The sequence below is a fragment of the Lissotriton vulgaris genome, unplaced genomic scaffold, assembly GCF_964263255.1.
Source record: "Lissotriton vulgaris unplaced genomic scaffold, aLisVul1.2 SCAFFOLD_214, whole genome shotgun sequence".
Taxonomy (NCBI): Eukaryota; Metazoa; Chordata; class Amphibia; order Caudata; family Salamandridae; genus Lissotriton; species Lissotriton vulgaris.
Genome location: NW_028243866.1, coordinates 1,079,852 through 1,096,233, shown reverse-complemented (window position 1 = coordinate 1,096,233; position 16,382 = coordinate 1,079,852). Strand labels below are relative to the sequence as shown.

Sequence of the window (16,382 nt, the reverse complement as noted above, 5' to 3'; positions counted from 1 at the left end):
GATAGTGTGAAAAAGGCTACTTTAATGGCTCCGGTGTAGGTTATACATCCATGACAACCCTGGCACATAGCCCTACTGTGGTAAATATTTGATTTACCGTCCTAATTTCTATGCAGGTAAGTACTTAATCAATATTAACTCAATCGGAAAGAAAGAGGCAGAGTCCGTGGTGTTAGAGTTCTTAGGGGTTTTATTCCTTAAAAAGGAATGTTCTAGAACTGGATATCATGTTCCTGCAACCACAGGGGTTCAGGAAGGGATAAAGCAATATTTTATTGACAATACATAGCTTATATACTTAAGTTGCATTATAGAAACCAGTACAGTAGGCGTAACAGCTGAGAGAAACAAGATAACAGCATCCACGTGGTAGTGGTACGTAATTAGAAGGCGTGAACTAGGCGTGAACATAGAGGTGTGTGCTAGAAACGTCACAGATAGGTGTCACAAGTGGGTGGCAACAAAGCAGAATCTTGTAATGTCAGCAGAAATATGAGGCTTGGATGCGCGCGCAGCTGCATGACGTGTGATTGACGTGAAAACTGGAGGGTGCAGGGGACTTGACATTCACACTAACGGAAAGAGACAGAAGTCTGGCGTGTCAGATCAACTCGTACCTCTATCATATCTGATATCTGACGTTTGGGAACCATATTATCTAAACGGAAAGGTCTCTGGGGCAGAAGCTATTCTATACTGACTGTGAGTGCGTGTATAAGCGCCTAAGTGTCTACATGAGAATGCGAGGGGCATGGGCCTACCATGGTAACAGAGGCTATGAATTACTTGCACGGAGACAGTGAGGCCGGGCCCTTTGCTCTGCAGCTGGGTGATGTTTACTTAAACTAGTAGGCAGGAATGCATTTTCGAGGAGCGGAACAGATAATTCGAAGGTTGAATACAGTCTTGGCAGGCAGCAGGCTGAGCTAAGCGCCGTTAGCCGCACAGGGAGTAAGGCAGAGGTCACGGGTACAGTGACAGCCTGGGCTGAAGTTTTCAGAGTCAGAAAGCAGGAAAAAAGGCTCAATGGCAGAATTCAGGCCCTACTTTGCCAGAGCTGAAAAACGTGTAAAGTACACCACAAAAAGACGTTGGCATAGCATACTTAGGAACGGAGCATCCAACCCATTCAGGGTGGGTCTGAAAGAGGACATGTTAACATTGGACGCAAATGTATTCATAGCTGGTACAGGAGGGAAGTTACATGCACTTTAAGCTGGTACACGGAGACGGTGGGGTACACGCTAGGGAACATTACTTGACCATAAAATTTATATTTCCTCATTCCCTCCTTGTTCCCTACGGACCCTTCATGATATATCGATCCTCATGAATCGATCAGTCTGTTCTTGTAACATCATTTGCTCATCTTTCTTTCTTTCACGTTTTGAGAGAAAACTGGAATGTTTAATGCACGATGTGGCACACAGTCCACAAATCGCTGGCCCACACTGTAGGCACAGGCAGCAACTGAATACGATGACTAGGCCAATGCCTAGGAAGGATAGGATCTTCCATCCCCAAGCGGTTAACGTTGTCCAGAACCAACCGGACCAAGTCCAGGTGCCTGGATTCTGATGTATCTGATTTGCACTTTTATGGAGACGTGTAATAGCTTGATATACCGTTGGCGCGTTTTCTGGGATGAAAACACAGCAACTTGACCCGATGACCTTACAAGCTCCGCCTCTATCTGCCAAGATGACGTCAATAACAAGACGATTCTGAAGAACAACAACCCGCATGGCGGACTGCTCCTCTGTTAAGTTACCTAGGGCGGAGGCAGTTTCATTCACTACTGCTTCAAGTGTTCTAGTTAATCTGCGTATTAGTTTACTATTTTGGACGGGGCCTGTGAAGAAAAAGAATCCTTTATTGAAATCTGTGTATTGCTCCCATGCCGTTTCAGTGTAGTCGACAATCGGGAGATCTCTTCGGAGTCTATTCTTTACTAGATTTGTATTTCTGTGATAATCAGGAGGGGCTAGAAAAACAGGTGGCAGAAGGAATGCAATGTAACAGGTACCATCCCAATCTGGAGGCAGGCGTATGTATGCTGTATGACCACAAACAAAGTAAGAATGACGGGTAGCTCTAAAGGAAGATTTGCCTTGGTCACTGAATTCGACCACAGTAGTACATTTACTATGTCTTAAGTGTACTGAACCCTTCTTACTGACACATAATTCACCAGTGACTGGTAATACTGTCATAGCAGGGAGAACTGGTGCGGCTTCGGATTCAACAGTAAGAATCATAATGTTAATTGTATAATTACCTAATCCATATACTTCATTTTCTAGATCAGTTCCTATTCTAGTGGGGAGTCCCTTCTTGTCGGGGTAACAGGCATTAAGCAGAACTAAGTTCAAGTTTCCCCAAACCCAGCTCCCTTTAAAAACAGCAATGTCAGGATCTAAGGAATTAATTATTCTGAACCATGCACCACAGGAGCCATTGTGAGTGAACGGGTACGGAAAGAGAGGCAGAACTCCCTTGTATTTCTGGTAGGGAGGGAGTCGGCCACATATCCAGCAGTTTGTAGCATTGTTAGTCTGATGGGAGTGATGTAACATACTAATGAATGTGTTGTTGCGCAGCGCAAGTCTGTAAGATAGTTCGTGGGGAGGTAATTCACTAAAAGAATGTTCAGCAGAAACATTGTAAGCAGATTGTTCACGTTTGAAGATAGGGTAGTATATGGGAAGCAATACACTTGCAACAATAATCAGAAGACTTAGAAAAAACATAATCAATAATGTCACTATACAGTGACTACGGAGTGATTTGCAATATGTACATTTCTTGAGTTGTCTCTCTCTCTCTCTATCTCGATCTAGGGGATACATGTCAGAAACTATTTAACCGATTCACCTAGGGGAGGACTTAAACAATTAAACTGTCTGACTTGCTAGATCGAAATTTCAGTTTGTACTCCTCTTGGGGATTTTTCTCTTTTTTCGGAACTTTAAAGTCACTACGTTCGATACAGTCTTTGGAAGGGGTGGACGAGTCTTTTTCTGGCATCAGTTCGTTACACTTTTTTATATGGCTTGTATGGATCCACCCCTTTCTGCCTTCAACTTTGATAGCGGTCCGCGTTGTAAGAAGGACGGTCTTCGGCTCTTTCCAGCGGGGCTCCAGCGGACTTTTCCTGTCGAAGTTCCTAATTAGGACCAGGTCGCCGGGACGGACATCATGCGGCTTTACATCAGTATTGTCAGGGAAAGCTGCGGCAACCTGTGAACGACATGATTGGAGTGCAGACATCAAGGAGGCAAGGTAATCTGTCAGCATATTACAATCGACATCGGTAATTTTCTTAGGTAAGGGCGTCCCCCACATATTCGGTGGTCTGCCAAAGACCACTTCATACGGGGATAGTCCTGATCGCGAGTGGGCGACCATCCTCATATAGAACAATGCAACTGGCAGGGCGACTATCCAGTCGACCCCTTTCTCTTTACAAACTTTAGCAAGGCGTGTCTTTAGTGTCTGGTTATGCCTCTCTACAAGGCCAGCAGCTTCGGGATGTCGGACACAATGGAATCTCCACTGATATCCTAGCAGCAAGGAAACTTGTTTCATTAATTCGGATGAGAATGGCTGTCCATTATCTGAGTATACGACACGAGGCAAGCCGTATCGTGGGAAGAATTCTCGAACCAGCTGCCTGGCAGTGGTCGGAGCAGTGTAATCTGGGACTGGATATGCTTCGGTCCAACGGGAAAGTGCACAAACAATTACGAGGACATATTTGAATCCTCGACAACGGTCCATCTGGATATAATCCATCTGGAGGGCTTCAAAAGGGTGATCGGGAGGATGAAATCCACCTTGCTCTACAGGGACGCTTTTACCTGGATTGAACTGACAACAGATCATGCAAGTACGCACTTTCTGTTTTGCTGCTGCTCGTAAGTGTTTGTTGTGCCAGAGATTCTGTACACTGTCTAACATCGCTTTCTCTCCTAGATGTGCTGGACTATGTGCTGTATTGATTATGACTTGAACCATAGAGTCGGGGAGAAACCATGTAGATTTTCCCTTCGTCATCCAACCTTGATCTGTCTGGATCCCTCCTAGTTCAGTCCATTTCTTTATTTCATCTGCAGTAGCATGTGTCTGGATATCGATTACATCTAGTGTGGGATCCCTGACTGTCATACAATGTGTCGGTACTATTGTCTTTGTCAGGTCAGTTGTCTGAGTGTGAGTCAATGCTGTATGTTTTGCTGTCTGGTCTGCCAGGTCGTTACCCTGGGAAACAGAATCTGTAACTTTAGTATGTGCTTTACACTTCATGACGGATATGCCTGAAGGCAGAGGTATTGCTTCTAGCAGTGCTTGAATGAGGGGGCCGTGTTGGATCTTGGCACCGTGAGAGGTCAAGAAACCTCGTTCTTGCCATAACATTCCGAAGTCGTGTACAACTCCGAACGCATAACGGGAATCAGTGTATATGTTAACATTTCTGTTCTTGGCTAGTATACAGGCTCGGGTCAGAGCAATAAGCTCTGCCGCTTGAGCGGACAGTGTATCAATACGATGTGTTTCTTTTACTTCAGTTTCAGTGGTCACTGCATACGCGGCCACTAATTCTCCTGTACTTGTTCTCATGCATGAACCATCCACATAAAGTGTCAGGTCTGGATTTGTCAATGGAACATCTGTTAAGTCTCGTCGAGGCTTTGTTACTGCATTAATGATCTCTATACAATCATGCGGAGCTGGATCTGTCATACTTGAAGGTAACAATGTTGCGGGGTTCAGAATGCTGCAGCGCCTGATTTCTATGTGTGGCTGGAATAGTGTTAATTCATAACCTGTCAGTCGTGCTATAGTCAAGTGTTGAGTCTGGGTTCTGTTTAAAAGAACCTCTACAGAATGTGGAACTTGTACTGTTAATTGATGTCCTAAAACAATTGAGTCGCTCTGTCTGATTGCTAGTGCTGTTGCTGCTACTGACTTTAAGCACGCAGGGAGTGCCTGGGCTACTGAATCCAATGTACTTGAAAAATAAGCGCAAGGCTTATGTGAACCTGCTTGACCTTGAGTGAGGACAGACAACGCTGTACCATCACGTTCTGTAACAAAAAGTGTAAAAGGTTTGCTGTAACATGGTGTCGCTAAAACTGGTGCTTGGCATAAAGCTTTCTTTAATTCTTCAAAGGCTTGTGTATGTTCCTGAGTCCAAGGAAGGGCAGTCGAAGTCGCTGCCTCCTGTGTTGTCAACTGAATGAGTGGTTTAGCTAGAAAAGCATACTGAGGGATCCATTGTCTGCAGTACGAGGTGAGGCCTATAAAGGCCCGCACTTCCTTTTGTGTCTGGGGTTGCGGCATATTTACAATTAACTGAATGCGATCAGGAGTGAGCTGTCTCCCCACTTTGGACAGCAAGTGACCCAAGTACACAACTTGCTGAACACAGAATTGTAGCTTCGAAGGGGACACCTTGTGTCCCTTGTCGGCCAGGAAATGTAAAACTGTCAGTGATGCTTGTTCACATTCGGGCTCACTTCGTGCGGTGATCAGCAGATCATCGACGTATTGCAGTAAAGCGGTGTTAACTGGCATTTGAATACAATCTAGTTGTCTTTTCAGTGCTTAACTATAGATGCTGGGGCTTTCTGTGAATCCTTGAGGTGCGCGGGAAAATTTGAAACTTCGTCCATTTAAACTGAATCCGAAAAGGTATTGGCTCTCTGGGTCAATAGGTACACTAAAGAAGGCGTTCTTGAGGTCAATTACAGTAAAGAACGTTGCTTCTGAATCAATAGCAGTCATTAGGGAAGAGATATCGGGAACCACAGGGTACTGTGGTACAATGCATTTATTCAGTTCTCGTAAATCAATCACCAGCCGATATACTGGCGGTGCATTGGGATCAGTACGTTTAAGAATCGGAATGATAGGGGAATTACAGATATTGGAGTCGGTCTCTACGACCACTCCTTGGGCAATGAGCTCTTCAATGATTTCCAGTAAAGCCACTACAGCATCGGGTGGTAACTTGTATTGTCTGATTCGTGGTAACACAACACCTGATTTCAGTGTAACACGGTATGGTGTAATGTGCATGCAGCCTACATCGGTTGGGCCTTGTGCCCACAGGTGATCCGGTACATTTTTCAATCTGACATCAAATTCTCGTAATACATAGTGACCCTTGAAATCTCGCAGAAAGAGTCTAACTCCCTCCGGAGAACAACATATTACGGCTCCTAGAGCCTTCAATGTCTTTATTCCTAACAGATTTTCTGGACATGATTTCGTCAGTAACAGGTCTGTAACTCGTGATAATGGACCCACAGCCAGGGGGGCTGGTTCTGATACCTCATTTACAATAGGCTGTCCTGAAAAACCAAGGGAAACATTCTGTGAGCCTGAGAGGGGTGCCCCTGGGACTTCGTCATGGCTGATTGTTGTGCGGCTTGCCCCTGTATCAATTAAAAACTTTCTGTCTTTTCCCAATACTTGACTGTGTACATAAGGACCCTCTTGATCTACAGGAATCTCAATAAGAGGCAAGCCAAACTCCCTCTCTAGGCTGTTTCATGTGTATCGTGGATAATCGGGGTAAGCAGATTGGGCATACTGGTACATCTGTTGTGAAACTTGCTGAGTCGCGGCAATGGGCTGTGGCTGTGGTACCGCTACCGTCTGTGATGAAGCATGCATAGGCTGTGTATTCTGCATGGGCTGTACATTCTGTGAAGTCTGTTGCTGGGCCTGATCTTGTCTCGGTGGATGCGGTCTTTCTTTAGTTTTACCTGTTGCTATGTTATGTTTCAGAACTGGACATTCATGTACGTAGTGACCTGGCTGCTTGCAATAATTGCATGTCCCTTTAACGGGAGCTGCGGTGTGACCTGTCTGGGTCGTACCCTTTCTCTGGCCGTCGGCTGGAACCGATTGGGCCACTAACATTTTCATTTTCGTGTCTTTCATACGTTTCTGTTCATGATCCTGTTCTTCTCTAATTCTGTTCTGGTGGTACTGTAACATTTGTAACATCTGGGATGGCGTATTTGCTTGCCACGTACTCTCGACCTTGTATACACGATTTTTAACTGCTAACAGGGAATTCTCCACTAACTTCGATACAAAAAGATGCGGGTACGACTCGCTACTTGGTTTAAGACCACTATTAATAATGAAACATTTCTCGAATCTTGAATAGAAGTCACTAGTATCTTCATCTTGCTTCTGTTTACAGGCCGAAATTGCGTCCCAATCTTCCTTTCTAGTTGTCAGTAATCTTGGCAGAACCTGTACTATCAAACCTGGTAATGCTTTAGTTTTCTCCCCAAGGCCTAGCCCTGGGGTACGTTTTTCCTCCTCGTCTTCTATTTCTGCCCATACGATCTTTTTGTCTCCCACCTCCCATTCTTTTTCCTTGAGTTTCTCGTAGATGCCTGTGGGCAACAGTACTTTTAACATTTTCATGATATCTTCATATGTGTAATCCCCCATCAGTAACATGTCTTTAAGTTCTCTGTGAAAACCTGCAGGGTCTTTATCATGACAGGGTACTAGTTTCTTCATTTCTAACAGTTCTAATTTGGTCAGAGGCGTGTGTACATACACACGTTTCAAGTTATTATCGGTACCCATAACTGGATGTACTTCTCGTAAGGGGTTCTGACTTTCAATGCCATGCAGACGCTGCATATGATACATCTTTCTTTCTGGGGGCGGTGCGGGGACATATTCGGCACTTAAGAACGTGTTGTATCTATGTCGTTGTTCTAGAATTATTTGTATTAACTTGGTACTTAGACCTTGCCATCTATCCATGAGTAGTGCTTCTAATGTATCGTGTAAGGGACCTGGATCAGAATGTTGGTTTCTGTATAACGTGAGGAGGTGCTGAATCATGTATACACCTGCTAATTTCTGCTCGTCTGGGGAAAGGTTCAGAAATGTCTGCGCTACTGTGTCATCATTGTATATGTTCGGATTGTCAGCCCATAATACTGCTGACCGGGCTAGTTCTTGTTCATCCATAGAATTGAGTACATGGTACCCCATTCGTTCTCGAAGCCTTTTATCAGTCTCTTGGAACTGATGTTCAGGAGAATTCGGTTTTGTTATGCCAGAGAGAAAAACTCTCTTGCTTTCTGGACGAATGCCTTTCCTAAGGTAAGTTCCCTTACCTACATACGCTATCGTGTCTGTAGTCTTTTCTTGTTCTTCAGGTTCTTCCTCCTCCTCGGAGGAAGTTTTTTCTTTCTCTTTTTCGTGTATTTCTATCACTGCTTTTCTTATTCTCTTGTACATACTGGCTATGCAACTCCCTTTATCATGTTTTCCTTCGGATATATTTTGGCCCCACTTGTTTAGTGCCTCCATTTCATCCTGTTCTGTCTCAGACCTGTCTCGTTCTCTTATTAGACAATTTATGAAAAAACGTAATATATATGCTTGAGTGTCAACTTTCTGATGCGCCATGGCCTCTTTGATACTGTCAGGGTCTTCCCCAGTCTGGACAAAATGATATATTCTATCTAGGTGCTCTTTCATTCCTGAGAAAAACAGTAGGTAATCTGTAGCATGTCGTAAGCGTAGTGATGCTATCATCATTCTATCGTCTTTGCCGGGTACTGGATCATATCTGCAAACTGAAAGCGGTTCTTTGAGTATGTCGAGGCGGGGTGATTGGAATGTAAAAGGGTTCTGCATATCCCTAAGCTGTAATCTGTGTGTTGGGGGCGGGGTCTGGTGACCCCCGGTCGCACCTCCTGAGGCGGAAGCGTGGACATTACCTCTCTGCGGAGTCTGTATCTGTACTTGAATTTGTCTTTTAGTAGGATCAGGTAGAAGCGGTTTCGGTATATCAATTTTAGGTGCGGGAAGTGGTGGAGGTGGAGGAATGATGGGCTGTCGAACGGGGAAACCTGGTTGCGGTAATGGTGGGATATGGTCTGGAGGCGGGTTGCCACCCCCGTCACCGTCAGTAGGCGGGACGCGGACAGGCGGATTGGTGTAAGCGGGTGCTACATCCTCTAGATAGGAATTCAGGAATATGTCTTTAGTGGTCCTGTGAGTTACTTTAGTTGGGACCAATGGTGGCGGCAGATTTTTCGGTATTTCTGAAGTGGCCTCAGGCGAACCCTCGGCCACGAGATACATGCCATTTACGAGGTTGTTTCGTGCACGGTCTATTTGCTCTGATTTTACTCGGATCCCTTCAGTAACTAATTCGTTTTCTTGGGCTTTATCTGATTCTTTAAGTCTGTCTTCTCTACGAAGTGCTTTTTCAGCACGCTTATGTGATTCCTTACGCCAAAATTCTATGGCGTCCTTCTGAGATTGTCTGGCTTTCTTTTTCCATAGTGCTTCTTCTACCTTCATGATGCACTCGGCATCCCATGTTCCGGTAACAGGCCATCTATGTCTTTCGTCTAGATGCTTAGTGTAATCGGCCCATAAATCTAGATACAATATGGCATCTAAGCCATGCTTGTGGTACATAAAATTTCCAGGAGTGTCCCTAGGGGGGATAGGAATTTCTTCCTCTAGTATCCCTTTCCTAGTTCCTATCTTCTTTAACTTGTTGAAAAACGGCATCTTGTTTACTTAATACTGAATGCTCAATCCTTGCTACTTAATTCTGAATACAGCTAGTTACACAAGAACACAATAATGCACATTAAAAACAGTCACACTCATACCACGACATTAATCACATGAAAGACATTTGAGACATATATGACTACCCCCTATACTGGATGTACTGCTAAACAGTACAGATACACTGTCGGAGACAATGCAAGAACTTGAATAACTGATGTACTGCTAAACAGTACAGATACACTGTCTAAAACAGTGCAGACCGAATTTGTGTACCCAAACCCGTCTTGATACGTCCCGGCAATGGTACTCACCGGGAAGCACGGAAACAGAAGGCCTCGGAAAACTCGACTGGACCGGACTGGACTCGACTCGACTCGACACGTGGATACTTCGGAAACTGGTGGGCCTCTTGACACCTCGGACCTTGCTTCTTTCGGCTAGGCTCTGGGCGGGATCCTCCACACTCCTCACCGCCTCGTCTGGGTGCTGATCGCAGTCTTCGTCACCTCCGTGGGCCAGAGGGAGATACAGGAAATCCTGCCAGTACGCGTAGTTTCCGTCTAAATGAGGGCAGGGGACAGAGCTTGCAACGCACCAACCGGCGCGTGGGGTGGGGGAGGGGTCCCTGTTCGGGCGCCAAAATATTGTGGTAAATATTTGATTTACCGTCCTAATTTCTATGCAGGTAAGTACTTAATCAATAATAACTCAATCGGAAAAAAAGAGGCAGAGTCCGTGGTGTTAGAGTTCTTAGGGGTTTTATTCCTTAAAAAGGAATGTTCTAGAACTGGATATCATGTTCCTGCAACCACAGGGGTTCAGGAAGGGATAGAGCAATATTTTATTGACAATACATAGCTTATATACTTAAGTTGCATTATAGAAACCAGTACAGTAGGCGTAACAGCTGAGAGAAACAAGATAACAGCATCCACGTGGTAGTGGTACGTAATTAGAAGGCGTGAACTAGGCGTGAACATAGAGGTGTGTGCTAGAAACGTCACAGATAGGTGTCACAAGTGGGTGGCAACAAAGCAGAATCTTGTAATGTCAGCAGAAATATGAGGCTTGGATGCGCGCGCAGCTACATGACGTGTGATTGACGTGAAAACTGGAGGGTGCAGGGGACTTGACATTCACACTAACGGAAAGAGACAGAAGTCTGGCGTGTCAGATCAACTCGTACCTCTATCATATCTGATATCTGACGTTTGGGAACCATATTATCTAAACGGAAAGGTCTCTGGGGCAGAAGCTATTCTATACTGACTGTGAGTGCGTGTATAAGCGCCTAAGTGTCTACATGAGAATGCGAGGGGCATGGGCCTACCATGGTAACAGAGGCTATGAATTACTTGCACGGAGACAGTGAGGCCGGGCCCTTTGCTCTGCAGCTGGGTGATGTTTACTTAAACTAGTAGGCAGGAATGCATTTTCGAGGAGCGGAACAGATAATTCGAAGGTTGAATACAGTCTTGGCAGGCAGCAGGCTGAGCTAAGCGCCGTTAGCCGCACAGGGAGTAAGGCAGAGGTCACGGGTACAGTGACAGCCTGGGCTGAAGTTTTCAGAGTCAGAAAGCAGGAAAAAAGGCTCGATGGCAGAATTAAGGCCCTACTTTGCCAGAGATGAAAAACGTGTAAAGGACACCACAAAAAGACGTTGGCATAGCATACTTAGGAACGGAGCATCCAACCCATTCAGGGTGGGTCTGAAAGAGGACATGTTAACGTTGGACGCAAATGTATTTGCGTCTTCATAGCTGGTACAGGAGGGAAGTTACATGCACTTTAAGCTGGTACACGGAGACGGTGGGGTACACGCTAGGGAACATTACTTGACCATAAAATTTATATTTCCTCATTACAACCGACTAAGTGCTTCACTATATGATAATGTATCCTGCAAATAAAAGATCACCCAAAAACATGCAAATCAAGTGCATGTCCCTTCTCCAGCCCCTACAACTATTATTGTATTTATCTACGAACCTTACAGTTCCTAGTGACTAAAATCTTGACTTCAGAACTTCCATTTGATCGCCCCGCCAGTCGTTTTCACCCCCAAGCTGCAATTAACTTCTTTCTTGTTGTAAAACATCCTTCCAAACCACCAGTCAGAAAAAACACCTCCTTGCTTGCCATCTTGTGCTGGCGTCTTACGATATCGGCACAATCAACGTGCCTTCCATGGCTTCCCTCATCTGCATTGAGTAGAATCCATGCCCACTGGGATAAATGCACCCCTTCATCCCTGAAAAATTGCCAACTGTGGCGGCTTCTTGCATTCTCTGACGATCGTCGATTCCGGCTGCACACTGCCCAGGCTCCCAGATGCCAATCCCAGCACTTCTCTTATGCTGGCAATAGTATTTTTGATGTATTCTAAAGGAATTATATTATGTGAATTAAGGAACCATAGCACTTATAGGACATTGATCATCTGGGATCGTTTCCATACATGCTGTTCATGTATGATCCTTTCTGGTCAGGTTACTATTTTTTTGTCTTAAGGATGACCGCATTCAAGTGATTTTCAGAGGTGGAAACATCAACTGTTGAGTCATAACTATATTTGTACTGGATGCCAGGCGCTTGCATTTTGTATTGATGTCTTGATAGTTAAGACATATGGATTTACAAAGCGCCATCACCTGTAGCACCTACTTTTTTGTATTTGAATTGTCATTTCTACTTTTGTTATTTAAGATGATCAAATTAATTAATTGACTGATTTGTATCACATTGATTGTGATAAAAGGGCAACTGAACAGGAAAGCCCTTGTAGTAGTGAACTTCTTTAAGTGACTCCTTTTGGAACATTTTATATATATATATATATATATATATATATATATGGAGTTGTGAAGGCACGCTGGACTTTCTGCAGGAAGCTGAGTCTGGAAAAGTCAAGGCTTTCCCTTCCTCATCACCGAGTGCACTTGTCTTTAGGGGTCAGGGCAGATTTTAAGATGTGGTGCTCATTCTAGCAGCAGTTTAAAGGAACATCACTGCAGGGGCTGAGCAAAGAGACAGAATGGAACATGCACACTTTTTCAAGTGGTTCAGGTTACAGTCTTCCATGGTAAGGGCAGTGGCATGCAGAGACGTGGCCAGAAGCATGGAAAGGAGGTGGTAGGAGCATTGCATTTTTCGAGTTCTTTCCACTGGTGGTGGCATTGGCATTGTGGTCTGACTAATTTGCAAACAATAAAGTACTGTTCAACATAGACAACATGTCTGTGGTGAATGTAGCGAACAGGCAGTTGGTGCAGGATTTGAAAGTGCTACAGTTGCTGGGTGCATTGATGCTGGGTAATGTCCGGTGTAAAATATTGTATTCAGTGTGAGGCACATCCAAATGACAAAGACATTGTGGATGCTTTGTCTCGTTTTCATTGGAGGAGGTTCCGTGGGCTTGCCTTGGCAGCAGACAAGGAGAAAACACAGAGCCACAGAGCCTCTGCAAAATAGGCCTGTAAAGATAAAGGAGATGGTAAAGGGGTCATCAATCAATCAATTAAACTGTGCTTACATAGCACGACTCATCACCCATGATGGTATCCAGGCACTGGGCTGAGGGTCTCAGTCGAAGAGCCAGGTCTTGAGTCCCTTACGGAAGTCTGCCAATGAGGGTGATGCCCGAAGATGGAGGGAAAGGCGTTCCAGGATTTGGCGACGAGATGGGAGAAGGATTGTCCTCTGGGGTGGCAGATGTGCAGTGTCCGTGTGAGGGCACGATGAGCCGAGGGAGGTTTCTGGGTGGCTTGTGGAAGTTTAGACGATGGTTCATGTACGCTGGCCCTTGATGATGTCTGCTAGTGAAGTCATGTAGATGTTGAAGACGGTGGGACTTAAGGACTTAAGGAATAGCCTTGCGGGACACCGCAGATGGTGTGCATTGGCTGTGAGGTGAAGGAAGAAGACAGATCTTCAGTGTGCACCCTGAAATTAATGATGCCAACCATCTAAAAGCGTTGTCTTTTGATTCCACTCTGGTACAGTCGGTTGATGAGTGTGTGGTAGGAGACAGTGTTGAAGACAGCCGAGAGGTCAAGAAGGATTGCACTTAAATTTCTCCGACCCCGCTGGGTTGCACAGCCGGGTTAGAGAAACGTCACAGACTCCCAGTTACTGTCTGAGCAGCAAACCAGACCACGCAGACCATCAAAAATGTCTCCCTGTGTGAGCTGATAAGATATCCGTACTACACCTGGCCGCCCTCAGGGTGTAGTAGTGAAAGATCTTTTTAAGTGTCTGCGTTTGAAACATTTTCTATATACATGGCCTTGATTACTCTAGTTCCTTTGGAATTCCAGGTCCCCTTTATTTTCTTTTGATACCACCCTCACTACTGTGCGTGCAAAATCCAAATGTCCTAGTAAAACTTGGATCTCTTTGACTTGAACCTTCTTTCTAGCCAACACAGTGTCCAGCAGCTCCAGCGGGGCTTCTGTCTTGTCCTCTGGCAAACACACTTCCTTCCTCACAGAATCAATTTCAGTTCCCACCCTCTTCTCATCTGCTAGGGGCAACCCACTGTCTGCCGTTAGCTCTTGAAAAATTACCAACATCCTCAGGCATTCTGCAGAGCCTGTGCTGCCCACAAAGAAAAGAAGTGTGAAGATAATGTGTCACTGCTTTCATACCTTGCAAAAACCACAGTTGATGGACAGAATGTAGAACAATGTCTTACATTCACCCCAGTACAAAGATCTGGGCCTAAATCCATCGTTTTTTTGCACTCCACACCACCGTAGGTCAGACAATGGCTATATGCAAATCAGCCTTGACCCTGTGCTTCATGGGTACAGTCCAGCCCGAACTACCAAACCATGTCTTTCCTAGACCGGAATCAAACATCCAAGGGCCGGTTTCCGGCTATCAGCCTTCTTCAGCCTGGATAGCTTGACTCCAGTAATGTGGAGAGCCTGGGACTCACGTCTGAGCATACCCAGCCCACTCGGGGTGAAAATTGCAAAAACCACAGTTGATTGACAGAATGTAGAACAATGTCTTACATTCACCCCAGTACAAAGATCTGCTTTCGTACCTGTCACAAATGTTAAACTCCATTGCAAGAAACATCTACACTTTTCAAACAATGCACAAGACATGGAACAACCCATTAGAACAGATTCTTTTCTTTGCTGGGCTTCAATTGCATCTCTGAAAGTTCAAAATCCTCGGGGTAACAGTCTAAATGCCGATTTTGTGTAGCTCTTTCCCGTGCAAGCCCTGTATCAAACCTTTTTGACCAGATCAATACTCTCTGCCCTTGCTGCTGCTGCTGACAAACCTGTTGTCTTCATCTTTTGCCTGGGACCACCTTCCAGTGCCTACCTCCCCTTTTCCCTACGCAATTTAGCCCACAGCAGCGAGCAAGCCAGCACCATTTCTGAAAATCTACTTGCCAACCTGCGCCCGAGCCACGCTCGGCACAAACCTCCTGCGCATTCTCCCACCACCGGTGCTAGGCGATCCTGCCTTCCCATCACTGTGATAACCCACAGTGCCTTTTCTAGTCCTCTCACTGCCATCCTGCCCACTCTAAACTTACCCAACCCCTATCCACACAGTACTGTGGCCAACCCTTTCACTAAAACAGCTGTGTTGCCTCCTTTGAAAAGGATGATGACACTCTGGCACGCTGTCCATTAACTCCTCCCGCTTTGCCCCTAACCACTGTTCAATTATGTCCTTGCAGTCCCCTATGCTGCTTCACCGACCCAAAGAGTATAGGGGCACATCAAAATAGTGGGTGCCCCTAAATCCCCATTGTCAATGTTGCCTTGAGTACTTTGCTATCAGCTTGACCATACCTCAGGGACCCCCTGATCATGCCTTGTACACACTGCAGTAACTCCAACCTCTGTGAATAAAAACATCAATATTGTTGTGGAAATGTTGTTTTGTACCTACTTCAGAACTGTTAAATCTAATTGGAAATGGTTGTTCTGCTAGGTAGATATACTTTTGAATATTATTTAAAATATCAGAATAAGTACATGGTACTGACAGGGTCAGACTGGGAGAGAAAATAATCCTGGGCACCAAAATAAACATTGCCCCCATTAGTGATCGGTACTAAAATGTCCAGATTTCCACATAGGGCAGTTTTGAACTTGTAAAGACATGCAGTATAGGTGTTTTTGCAAGGCATGGGAGAATGCATGCATTTGTGCATTTGACAGGCACCTATTGTAGTGATATCAAGGAAATCAACAGTACAAATCAGCCCACCATACTATAAAACAGGTCCGAAACCTACAAACAAGCTGCTGACACACTGACCTATCAGTCTACCTTCAGGCACTGCCAGATATCCTTACGTGCCAGTCTGACCCGGGGTACTCGGAATGTAGGTCATTGCTCAGGGAATTGCCTTGTAGCTGTTGTTAATTGCACAGACTCCTTTGGGATACGCTGGTTGCCCTATTTTGTTGAGTGGATTACAGAAATGGCCATAAGGCCCTGAGCCTTCTCTTTATCAGACATTCGAATCTTGGGCAGTAGTAAGTCTCGGTCATGCCTGGCCAGCACCCTGGCTTCAACCGCGAAGATGTACTCCAGCCTAGTATTGCGGTTCAGGGAGGAAGAACTGAAAGAGCTCATACACCACAGATGGAAGTTTGAATTTTTACTCTTGTTTGACTGTCTATCTTGGGAAGGTTGTATTCAATATGTCGTCCTGAAAACTTGATGCAAACTTGCAGCAAAACATTACACTAGGCCAGCACATATGTTTTTAAGCTTTGGGAAGATGGCCAGTCTTTCTTCATCTATGTTCTACTTCTGTTTTTCAT

The 16,382-nt window shown here is 45.1% G+C and overlaps 1 protein-coding gene across 1 annotated transcript in view; it reads left to right on the top strand.

Moving 5' to 3' along the window:
* LOC147668214 (voltage-dependent calcium channel subunit alpha-2/delta-4-like) overlaps nt 1-16,382 on the top strand; it is a 987,093-nt gene that overhangs the window by 480,193 nt on the left and 490,518 nt on the right. The window lies entirely within an intron of this gene.